General features: G+C 40.9%; 1 long non-coding RNA gene across 1 annotated transcript; it reads right to left on the bottom strand.

Annotated features, from left to right (window-relative positions):
- Positions 1–1,185: 1,185 nt before the first annotated feature.
- Positions 1,186–11,394, bottom strand: LOC111092206. The gene is made up of 3 exons (XR_005377348.1): positions 11,251–11,394; positions 1,793–1,989; positions 1,186–1,579 (listed from the first exon to the last, which is right to left on the bottom strand). It is a non-coding gene; the product is annotated as an uncharacterized LOC111092206 (long non-coding RNA).
- Between the last annotated feature and the right edge of the window lie 26 nt (positions 11,395–11,420).

Genomic DNA, 11,420 nt, shown 5'->3' with positions numbered 1-11,420 from the left:
AGCTTGGATGGCTTCCACAGGCTGGCACCCACATAGGCAAATTCTCACTGTGTCAGTGGAGCTCTAAAGAGACAGTAGGCTACTGCAGCCTTCCAGTCTTTTTACTATATGCCACTTCCTGCCCAGGACAATCCCACATTGGTGAATTCGAAGTCAGGTTGCCAGCACAATGACAGTATCAGAGAACACTCCATCAGACCTTAGTCTGTGGTGTCAGGCCTTCTCTGGCATTGACTCAACTAGTCCTCACAAAAATTCTATGAGCCAGCTGTTGTCATTATCCCCTATTACAAGTGTGGAAATTGAGGCATGGGATGGTTCGATGAAATGTCCAGTATCACTCAGTTAGCTGATAGCAGAAGCAAACATCACCCAACAGTGGTGCCCTCTCAAACCTCTCTGTTGGTCAAATATTTGGGCATGTTGGGCAGACATTAGCTGGATGCTCAGTAGGGTCTGAAGCAGGTAATTGTAGGTATGTGATAAGGGAAGAAAGGGCAGACTTGTTGGGCTTGAGAAATGGAAAATTTATTTGATTTGAGTTTTCAGAATCTGTCCATTTTACCATCAAAATCCTCACTGAAGGAGGGAGTATAAAAATTTCCTTTTAGGGATACCTGGGTGGCTCAGCAGTTGAGTGTCTGCCTTTGGCTCAGGTCATGATCCTGGGGTCCTGGGATCAAGTCCCACATCGGGCTCCCTGCAGGGGGCCCACTTCTCCCTCTGCCTGTGTCTCTGCCTCTCTGTCTCAAATAAATAAATAAATAAATAAATAAATAAATAAATAAATAAATAAATTAAATATCTTTAAAAATCTTTTCCTTTTATGTTTATGGTGGGGGGCATTGCTCTGCAAACCTCCAGGATAATAGCAAACTCTTAAGAAAACCAATCTGAGAATCCTCTCTGATTCAGCCTTCTTGGTATTCTTAAATTATAAAGCTGGAGTTGGTCCTGCTGTGTCTTTCAGAAGTGACTCTGCACTACACTATACTGTCCCAATCGCGTGACAGCTGGATGTTGAAGACAGGTATGTTTCATAACGTGCAAGCATCACTCTTTCATAAAGATTTGCAGTCAGAGGACATTAACTTGTGTTCTTTATTCAATCATTTCCAGCCTGTTTTAGAGCCACATGGAAGATGCTTTATCAAGGGGTGTGTGTGTGTGTGCAAAAGTAAGATGATGAATTTCCACTTGCCTTTCTTTTTTTTGTGGAGTTTTATTGTTTTAGCAAATATGAAGGAGGTGCACAAATGACAAGTTTCAACCCAGTGAATTTTCACAAGTGAACACACCATGCAGTCAGCACTTAGCCCCTCAAACCTTCTTCACACCCCAACACCCTCCCTTCACCATGAAAAAGTATTATCCTGACCTCAGCAGCAGAGTATTCATCTGTGTTGAAATTTGTATATCAATGCAATCACAGGTCATCTTTTGTATCTAGCTTTCTTCTGCTTCACACTGTGCTTGTGGGGTTCATCCATGGTGCTGTGTGTAGTGGCGATTTATTTATTTTCACTGCTGTGTCAGATGCTGTTGTATGCAATATGCCCTCATCTGTCTTCACACTCTCCTGTCGGTGGACAAGATGAACTGTTTAAGTTTGAGATTTTAATGAATAAAGCTACTCTGAACCTATTGCTGGACAGAGGTATTTGTTTCTTGGGTACACATCTAGGAGTGGAATTTCGGTTACAGGGCATGCGTATGTTCAGTTTTAGTAGATACTGCGAAACACTTCTCCAGAAGGTTGTACCAGTTCACACCGCCCCCAGAATTCACTTACTATTTTATTGCATTTCACAAAGCCACAATGCTCTATCATTTATGCTTTGTATAGTGGTATTGCTTTCTCTTCCTGCCTACATTTTTTGCAATCTTCTGGCTCGTCACTCATTGTCCTTCCAAACCCAGACTCAGCCTCTGGAGCACTGAACTGCAAGTGAAGGTCATGGCACATCAGTAATTTCACTGTTGATTTGCCTGTCAAGGAGGAAGACCAGGAAGGTTAAAAACAGGTTTGGAATTATTTGTACTTTACTCCAATGAGTGTCTCCTTAAACTTCATCCCCAGTGGCCATTTAGAAATGCACATATACAGAAACCTGCCAGAGATAGTTTGAGCAGGTGAAGAGCACAGACATGAATTTTGAAAAACAATCCATAATGTATTCTTTTATTCTTAAGGATCAGCTCATGGGTTTATATGAATTAAATTTTTAGCAGTAGATTCAAACTAATTTCTACTAATAGAGCTGGTTGGATTTTGGAGACTTTATGGTTGTAGACACCATTCTGGCTTCCTTCCATTATTTGCTGATGGTAAGGATAATGAGAATAAAGCACAAACCAAGAGTCAACACTGATCACTCTGAGTTGTCCTTCCACTGAAACAAAACTATATCTTCAAGTTGGTAGGTACTAAAGTCTACCCTTCCTTCCCTTCGTTCTTGCTAAAGAATTTATTTTTAAGTAATGGATGGAAATGAAGGTAGTGAGTGGATGGGGCAACAAGGAAAAGAAATCATCTTTTATCAGTAGATCAAGAAAGAATAAGACTCAGACAAATGGAAGGAGTCTACTGTATATGAGCGGGTTCAGGGGGCCAGAGCACCCCAAACTCACCCCTCTGGCAAGCCTTTTCAGTTAATCAAAGAGATGTTTCTTCCCAGTCTTTTGATTCTTTTCTACTTTTCACTGGAGACTATGGAAAGACATGATTTGAGGGCTGGCTGCTCCTGCTTAGCACCCCCTCTTCCTAGTGAAACTTGCATCAAAGCAGAATCTTAAAACTGAGTGTCAGGACTACTCTTAGTTTCCTAGAGTGGCCGTAACACACTGACCGGGTGGCTTAGGACAATAGAAATGTCTATTCCCTCACAGTTCTGGAGGCAAAAGCACAAAATTAAAGTGCCAGCAGGGCCAGGCTCCTTTTGGGTAGCAGCCTTCCTTTCTTGTCTCTTCCCAGTTTCTGGTGGTGGCAAGCAGTTGCTGGTGTTTGTTGATTTGTTGCTGTGACACCCCAATATGCTTCATCTCCCCTTGTGTGTCTCCGTCTTCACATGGTGTTTTCCTCTTCTTATAAAAACACCAGTCACTCTTGATTAGAGTCCTTTCTAAGGACCTCATCTTAACATGATTACATCTGCAAAGACCTTATTTCCAAATAAAGACATATACCCAAGTACAGGGAGATGGGGATTAGAACTTCAATGTATCTTTTGAAGGGGACACAATTCAACCCATAACACCACCTATCTTAGGTTGAATTCCCTAGAAGCAGAGCCTGAGAGGAGGATTCTTGTTTCAGTGATTTATGCAGGTTGCACCCTCAAGAAAAGGGGACAGATGGGAGCAGGAGAGGACAGCTAAGTCAGGACACAGCTTCTAGTGAAGACCAGCTTCAACCACATTCCACAAGGAGCTCTAAAGAATGAATTCTACCAATCGGTCCCATCTTTAGGCAAGGGGACTGGCTTCTTATGTCATCATATCAGTCAACCATTGACCACAAGCCACCCTGGGTGTATTTCTTGGGCAAAGTGTTCTGTGTGCTGAGGAGAGTTTCCTGAAGAAGAGGAAACTGCACTCAGAGAAGAAGACAATCCTCACAGCAGTTGGGGCATCTATTGGGCACTAACATCAGCCCCTCCACTCTCTTTAAACAGCTAATTTGTAGAAGGTGATAGCACTGACGTGTTTGCTCTCCTCCTTCTCCCCAGACTCACTCTCCCTGCTTCCTCACTCTTGCTGCCTGAACTTATCTCCCAGGTAAGCCACCTGCATTCACATCCTTGGCTCAGGCTCAGCTTTTCCAGAAGCCCCCAGTAAGACAATTGCAAGGAAAGACATTTTACAGCCAGTTTGTTTGAAGAGTATAATTTACCCAGGATTGACCAGCAATTGGGCATCTTCTGACGAGTTTGATTATGGCTGGGCATTCACACTTGGTAAGCCAGGTTCAACACATAAAAAAATCTGGTCTCGGTAGTCTAGTCTGTATGTGCCGGACCAAACCCTAAGTTCCACTTTTTGTTTTTTGGTTTGTTTCTTTTAAGTAAAGTAAATTTACATACACTGAAATGCATACTTTTAAGTAAACAATTTGATGAGTATTGACAAGTGTATACACCCCCATAAAGAGAATCTCAGCTAAGACAGAGAGCATTTCTCATACCCACCCCCCAAATTTCCCTCATATCACTTCCAGTCAAAGGAAACCACGGGTCTGATTTCCATTACTTTAGATTAATTTTGTGTGTTCTTCAACTTGATATAAATGTATTCAGACAGTATGTATTCTTTTTTTTTAGTGTCTAGCTCCTTTCACTCAACGTAATGTTTTTGAGCTTTATCCTTGTTGCATATATTAAGAGTTTGTCCCTTCCATTTCTGAGTAACATCTCATTGTGTAAATATACCACAATTTAATTATCCATTTTCCTGTTGATCAATATTTGGGTTGCTTCTACTCTGGGGCTATTATGAATAAAGTCACTACAAACATTCCTGTACAAGTCTTTGTGTGATTATATATTTTTATTTCTCTTGAGTAAATACCTAGTAGTAGATCATAGTAGTTGATCATTTAACTTTTAAAACCTTTTTCCAAAGTAGTTGTACTATTTTATATTCCCACAGGAAGTATTTGAGAATTCCAGTTTTTCCATTTTCTTGCCATATTTGGTTTCGTCAGTCATTTCAATTTAAGCCTTTCTCATCAATGTGGCCAATTTTAGTGGAATGTGATGGTTTGGATTATTAACTAGAGTGAACATTATTGACTCTCTTCCCATGGTGACAGTGTGCACCTCCTCATCCCATTGGTATTGGGCTTGGACATGTGACTTAGTTTGATCAATGGAAGATTAATGGACATGAAAGAAGCAAAAGTGTATAGTGTCCTTGTGTAGTAAGCCTCGTCTCCTAACATTTCTATGAATGGTGTGAGAAAAACATAAGCCAGCTAATCCACCAATCAAGTAAGGAGGGGAGATGTAAAGAAGAGCTAGACAAATTGCTTGCCCAGGGCTACACACAGTTGACCAGCCACCTTAGACATTTTGAGAATAAATGATCATTGTTTTAAGCCAATGGGCTGTGGGAGGATTTGTTACACAGCAGTACTGTGGCAGTGATTGATTGCCACAAATATAGACAATTGTCCTTGTCAAACTCATCAAACTGCCTAGAAGCGTAACCCTCAGCTAGACTGACTGCTGAAGTCTGTGTTTAGCTAACATAGTGAATAGCTGCATTCAAACTACTCCAGGCAACCTTGAACTCCCTGCCACTCAATATTTATCAAAGCCTTGATTAAAAGAAACAATATTTACAGAAGACTGCCTGAACGTTATGCCATCCATCCATTGCCCACATTCTCTAAAATATCTTTCTGTAGTAATACCAGGTGGCAGAGAGCTATGTCCTAGGACTGAATTGTTTTCATTCTCCCAGAGCAGCTCCTACTAGGTTGTGCATTGGCATTATGCCATCAGTGTATCTTGGAGGAAATCATGTAAAAAATCTTTATAATACTTGTGCTTGTATCTGCTGTAAGGACTTTGTTGAGGACACTCTATGGATTGCATGGGTAGGACAAAGGGGTGGGATTGTTTCTGATTTTAGTACCTGGGACAATTGAAACCTAAAGAACTGAGTCTTTATTAAATAATGAATCATGTGGTATAATTATCTAGCCCAGTTTCTTTCTTTGTTTTGGCCACCACAAAATTCAGACCAAATTGGTGGTCCACTAAATTTAACCTTTGGCCATGCATTTTTAAAACTATCTTCACTTCAGGCTGCTCCCTAATTTTCTTACCCAAACGATTTAAAATTTTATTTAGTCTTCTTTTTTGTGTATGAGTTTTGATGGGGATTTGGTTGCAAATGTGGTAGTAGCCATCACTGGTTCTATGATCCACTAACTGCCTGGTTTCATCACAGAGTCCTCCCACTTAGTTGTTCCCATCAGTTCAGCTTCCAAGTACCATCACCTTGCCCTCTCTAGTTCAGCAAATGTGTACTGAGCACATGCAATGCCCCAACTCTCTCCTAGGCACTGAGAAAAAATACGAACACAATTGGTTCTTACCCTCAGGGTATTTGCAATCTATGGAGAGGGTCAGACAACTCTGTGCTTAACTCTAAATTTAGAATAACAGGAGTACCTGTACAGTCAGCTGTTGAGGGGATCAAGTTGGAATGACATAGAGTGCTCAGCAAATTCTCTGTTAGTTTTATTATAATCGATATTGCTGTATTCTTATTTCTTGATTACTTTGACATTGTCTTATCTACTATTCCCATCTCCAATTTCTCATCATACCAAACTTCCACTGAATGTTTTTGCCAGAGTAATTTTTAAAATATAACTTTTCCCATTATGCAGATATGAAAATGTGTAATACATAGACAAACATATAGAGGGAAATACAAAATTACTCCCTCTCTTCAAAAATATATGTTTATGGGGCACCTGGGTGGCTCACTTGGTTGGGCAACCAGCTCTTGCTTTCAGCTCAGGTCATGGTCTCAGAGTCCTGGAATCAAGATCCTTTTCAGGCTCCCCTCTCAGTGAGGAGCCTGCTTAAGGATTCTCTCTTTCCCTTTCCCTCTGCCCCTCCCCGTGCACTCTTTCTCTCTCTCTGAAATAAATTATATATATATATATATATATATATATATATATATATATATATATATATATATATAATCTGTTTAACATCTTGGTAAGTTTATCCCAGACTCATCCTTTGCATATGTGTATATGTGTATGGGACAGTTCAGCAGAGGAATTTAGAGTCCAGGTTCTGAAACCAAATTATCCAGATTGGAATTCTACCTTCTACCCCTTAACATTTATTTATTTATTTATTTATTTATTTATTTATTTATTTATTTATTTAACCCCTTAACCTTTAACAGGCTATTTCATCCTCCTTTTCCACTGGGCCCATTTTTAAAAAAATGGGATCTAACAAAATATTCTAGTGGGCCTCAGCCCAAGACAATCATGCTCCTTCCAAATGAGTTGCAAAACCATGATGTAGGTTTTGTGAAAGAAGTAGTTGATACTGCTATATCACTCTTAATTGTTCACCCACAAAAGTGAAATGTAAGGGTTGGAGGCTATCAAAGAAAAGGGAGCACATTTTTATTTATTTTATTTTAAAGATTTTATTTATTTATTCATGAGAGACACAGAGACAGGTAGAGGGAGAAGGTAGAGGTAGAGGGAGGTAGAGGGAGAAGCAGACTCCATGCAGGTAGAGGGAGAAGCAGACTCCATGCAGGGAGCCCGACGTGGGACTTGATCCAGGGTCTCCAGGATCACACCCCAGGCTGAAGGCAGGCATCAAACCGCTGAGTCACCTGGGCTGCCCAGGAGCACATTTTTTAGAGCTATTGCTGCTCCAAGTCCTCCATGCTCACAATGGAGAAAGAGTTGGGTGTTCCCGTTTAACTGGAAGTCAAGGAAGCAGCCTTTATAGAGAAGTCAGAGAACACGGTGAGGTCTCCAGCAGCCATGGAGACTCAGTGGACGGGTCTGGCCTGAGCCAGAGACCCTAATGTGCAAGGTACAAGTCAGATGTTCTAATGGAAGAAGCAACTTGAGGTGGCTGCGCTGGGAACATTCACTCCCAGAGTCTGGAAGGACAAAGGATGTATGAATGTGTCTCATGCACCATCCATGAAAGAGTGCCATGACGGGATTATTCTAGAAGCTTCCTGGGAGTCATCCGGAGAAGCAAAAAGATGAAAGAAGGTAGAGATACAATCAGATGCCTTTTGGGTGAGGAAGGAGTCGTAAGGGACCATCTGAAGAGAGATGCTTTCATCAGTAATAAGGGAATCAAAGGTGGCAAATCCCCAAGCAAGTGAGAACCCACAAGTACTGCCCTTGAGGAAAACGGGCAGCCTTAAAACATACTGATGCAGAGAGTGCTGACACCAGCTCTCCACGTTATCCAGTTACCAAATATCAACTTTCCTGCCTCTTCCTCCACCCCACCCCCAATCCAACTCTTTCCATCTATATCCTAGAGCTCACTCTCCCAGACTGAGAAGCGGAAAAAAATATAACCAACAATCATGTGTAAAGTACTGATTACAACCTGAACTACACATATTAATTATTGACTAGATGGCATTATATTACATGAAAGTGGCCAGAAAATGCATAAGACACCTTAATTTTCATCTGTGGACAAGAAGAGAATGAGTCCAAAAGAATAAAGGTCAAGAAGCCATGGCACAAATAAAGCTACTTTGGGATTACAACCTACAAGCCGTGCTATTCGCCATGTTAGCTAGAGATGGGTGACAACAGCATCTACCTCATGCGGTTATTATGATAAATAAATGAGCTAATGCATATAGAGCACTTAGAATAGTGTCTGACAAAATTATACTATCACCAATTCATCACCACTCTAATTAGTGGTTTAATCATATCTACTAAAGTCTTAAGCTTAAGGATCATAAGCAGTTAAATTTGTATATGATTTAATAAAACTAGGCTGTGAATTTATATTATATTTAGCCATTTAATTATAACCTATGTCATTAAACATGTTTGTAAGACAATTTTTTTGTTGATTACAAATATTCTGTCCCATGGCAGTATAACAATATGTTGACACATTTGGCTGCTCCTGAAGTTTATAAGAGTCATTCATTAAACTTCAACTCAGTCTAGAAATGCTCTCCCTTTCTCATCTTAACTCCATCTACATCACATTATGCTTCAAGCAAATCAGGATTTTTGCCTTATCCCAAACAGGAGCAGTAACTTTTTAGCTTTTTTATTTGTTTCTCACACAATTAACATTGACTGTCTTATTTACCAGCTCCTTTTAAAACTCTGTCCATCCTTCAAGCCAAGCTTAAATGTTATGACTTACAAGCAGTCCTCCTGGATTTTCTTCACTTTATCTTCCCTCCAGATGGAAATACTTGCTTTGCCATCTGCCTCGGTGGAACTTAGCACTTTCCATGGCACTTTTTATTCTGTTTCCTGAGGTCATTATTTGGATGTGTTTCTTATCTCCATATCTAGACAGTAGGCAGCTTGAGGACAGATAATGCCCTTTTTTCATTTTGACATACCCCCTTTTATTTGAGCACACATACTAGATTCCACTTATTGTGCAGAGTGATGATACTAATAAACAAGATACAAGCTCTACAACTAAGGACGGCCCTGTGTCATATGAAAAACAGATGTTGTAGTAGGTAGTATTGCTTTTTCCAAATAAATGCTTCCCCTCCCTATGAGAGGGTTATATCACGATATTAGGTTCGGTCCCTGATTTGCTTGGTGTATCAATTTGCTTTTGCAGGGTAACAAATAGCTCCAAATCTTAGTGGCTTAAAACAGCAATCATAGCAGTTCGTCATTCTGGGCTAAGGATCTGAGCTGAGCTCAGCGGCATGGCTCTTCAGCTGCTCCTGCTTGAGCTCACTTGCACTACTGCAGTCAGCTGGGGGATCAGCTGTGCTAGGTAGTCCAGGATGGCCTCACTCCTGTGACAGGAGGTTGGTAGGCAATTGGCAAAGGTCCTTGGTTATCCTCCAGCAGACTAACTCAGGGTCATTGATAGGGTGGCCAAAGAGTCCCAAGAGCAATAAAAGACAAGCCATAATAACATGCAAGCACTTTTCAAACCTCTGTATCACAAAAGAATGGAAATAATCTGCCTCACATCAGGGGAAACAAAAAATATATGGTCACGATGAGCCAATTCAAACTGAAGGTATAAGAGATCAGAAACCATAAATAGGCAAAAACTAATGAGTGAGAAAAACACAGAGAGAATTAACAACTAGAATCAACAAATGGGAGAAAAACAGAGGAGAGGTAAAGAGAAAAGCCAGGATTCTAAGAGAGTTCAAAAATTCCTGGTCGCTTTGAATATCATTCCAAGTTCAACTTTGCATCATAGTAAGTTACAATAAATCCTCTTGTTCCTTGTTCATTCAAGTGAGCCTCTGTTCCTTGTAACCAAAGATATTTGCTATAACAAGTATCAGTGCCATGAGTGGGATTGCATGGAAGCAGACACTCATAAGAGGCAGAGGGTGTTTGGAATAGGCGATCAGGTATGTGAGAGAGTCTTTGTAACTTAGGATAGATTCCATTTTAAACAATAATGCGATGTGACATTAAGCTACTGTTTGTGGTTCTTTGTGACTCAGACCACCTCTGCAGGTCATGCTTTGAGAGTTTGGGTAGCCACAGAATAGTTTAAAGATAGGAAGAACAGGGTTGCAGGGATCAGATGAATTCAAGACAGTGGGGCATTTCCAGTGGCTGAAGAATGATTACTGTATCTGTATCTGGTGCAGCTGGAAGCAGACCTTTGGAAACACAGTGTGACCTACTGAAGGATGCCCTTCCTGCTGAGTGCTGACACAATGAGTCCATTGGAAAGCAAGTCTGAAAATGCTCATATGCACTGCTGAATTGCAGCATGGGTCAAACTCCCAGTATTAACATGTTCTATGACCCGGGTTAAGTATCTGATTGATAAAGACTGACACTTTGCCAGACTTTGAATATAGGATATGTGGAAGACACCCAAAGATTGGAGATCCCCATACCCTAAATTCTTCCTGAACACTTCCCACTTCAGTCGCACACAAGACATTGCTCTCCATCATCAATGGGTAGTGGACAACAGTAGTACTTCTCCCAGGTCCCCCAAGATAACTTTTTACTATTTTAGTGGGTCTCTGATATTGATGCCCTTTTCCAGACAAGAACCTGCACTCGTGGCTCTTAGAGGCTACTAGAGCCCATTTGGGGAGTGCCTGGAAATGGACCTAAGATTCTGTACCCAATTCCAATGTGCAGAGTTTTCCCTCCACTGAGCATTTCTCTGACACCAGCTGGGTGTCCTACAATTCAATTCAATTCTGACACTATCTCCCAGGTTTAAGCCTCAGTCCCACAAAACTGCTTTCTGCCCCCACTTCAGAAGCCAGTCTGAAGTCCAGATTGTCACCTATGCTTCTGATCAACAGCAAATATCAGAGGTTCCAACAACTCCCTGGGTTTGGTGAATGTGCTAGAGCAGCTCACAGAACTTAAAAAAAAACATTTCACTGACTACACTAGTGGTTTATTATAAAAGGATACAATGTAGAAACAGCCAGATAGAAGAGATGCACAGGGCAAGTTATGGGGGGAAAGTCTCAGAGCATCCATTCCCTCTCTCTTCGAGCATGTTCACCTACCAGGAAACTTTCTGAATCCTGTCCTTTTGGGATTTTATAGAAGCTTCATTACGTAGGTATGATTGATTAAATCATTGGCCATTGGAAATTGAACTCAATCTCCAGCCCCTCATCACACACACAGAGGTCAGGAAGCCATCTTCCTGAAAGTTCCAACCTTCTAATCACAT

The sequence above is a fragment of the Canis lupus genome, chromosome 24 (genome assembly GCF_011100685.1).
Source record: "Canis lupus familiaris isolate Mischka breed German Shepherd chromosome 24, alternate assembly UU_Cfam_GSD_1.0, whole genome shotgun sequence".
Taxonomy (NCBI): Eukaryota; Metazoa; Chordata; class Mammalia; order Carnivora; family Canidae; genus Canis; species Canis lupus.
The sequence above is the reverse complement of the archived record's forward strand: the minus strand, read 5'-3'. Positions and strand labels throughout refer to the sequence as shown.